Below are 1,071 nucleotides of genomic sequence, written 5' to 3' on the forward strand. Positions count from 1 at the left end.
GCAAAATGAAGAATTTAAGTCTTGGCTTGATCATCTACTTACCACCCCCCATCGCTCGTGGTCACAAGCTTGATTCCAAGCTAGGTGCCCAGTTCATATCATCCAAGTGGCGAGAAAAGTGGTAAAGTTGACTTGAGTCGTGCCACGACATTAAATGCGGCGCTTGGTGGGACGCAACCCATCATTTTTCAAAAATTTTAATCGTTTTTGAAATTTTATTCTTTAGAATAGCTTAGAATATTATTTGTAACTAATCTGCCAAGTTTTAGATTTTTTGAAGTTGATTTGAGTAGGTCGGAGTGTTCCGGAGAGCCAAAACCATTAGCTGCCAGAACTGTTGAAGTGTAGAAAAACTTAACTCTTCGAGTTCTCGAGTACCCCCCGCGTTCGCATAGGTTAAGAAAGATTTAACACTTCGTGTTCACGTACACAACACTCGTGTTGGGCCATTGACAGTCTTTGCCCTTCGCTTACGTGGACTTCCCTCGCGAACGCGTAGGGTCGGGTAAGTGTAAATACAAATTATCTACTGGAAACGAGAAAATTCACCCCTTTTGTTCAAACAACAGTCCCCTCCACTCCTTAAGCCCCAAAAAATCAGTTCATCCATAATTGTAAGGCCCTGTAAAAATTTGTGCTCAAAACCTAGTAGCTTGTAGTGTCAGGTTTCGAATATGTGTTGGGAATGTGTAAAATTCTTCGCGGCGAGCAAGCTCGCCGTGGTCCGGACCCTTTGTACTGATCTAAGCATTGAAAAATCAAAGAACCAACGCTTTCCAGAAAAGTGTTATTTTGCGGTCCAGAATGCGGTCGCAAATCATGTATATGGACCGCATTTCTTCTGCAGATTGAGTCAGTGGTTTGGTTAAAATTAAGGTCAAAATGCGGTCCATTATGCGACCGCATAACTGATATGCGGACCGCATTTGTGTCGCAAAGTGAGTCAATGTGTCAGTCAAATTTGAGGTCAAAAATGCGGTGCATTATGCGACTGCAAAATGGGTATGCGGACCGCATTTCCGCCGCAGACCCAAATTGAAGAATCAGATTTTTGGAGCACTTTTGCGGTCC

This window comes from Nicotiana attenuata, unplaced genomic scaffold, assembly GCF_001879085.1.
Source record: "Nicotiana attenuata strain UT unplaced genomic scaffold, NIATTr2, whole genome shotgun sequence".
NCBI lineage: Eukaryota > Viridiplantae > Streptophyta > Magnoliopsida > Solanales > Solanaceae > Nicotiana > Nicotiana attenuata.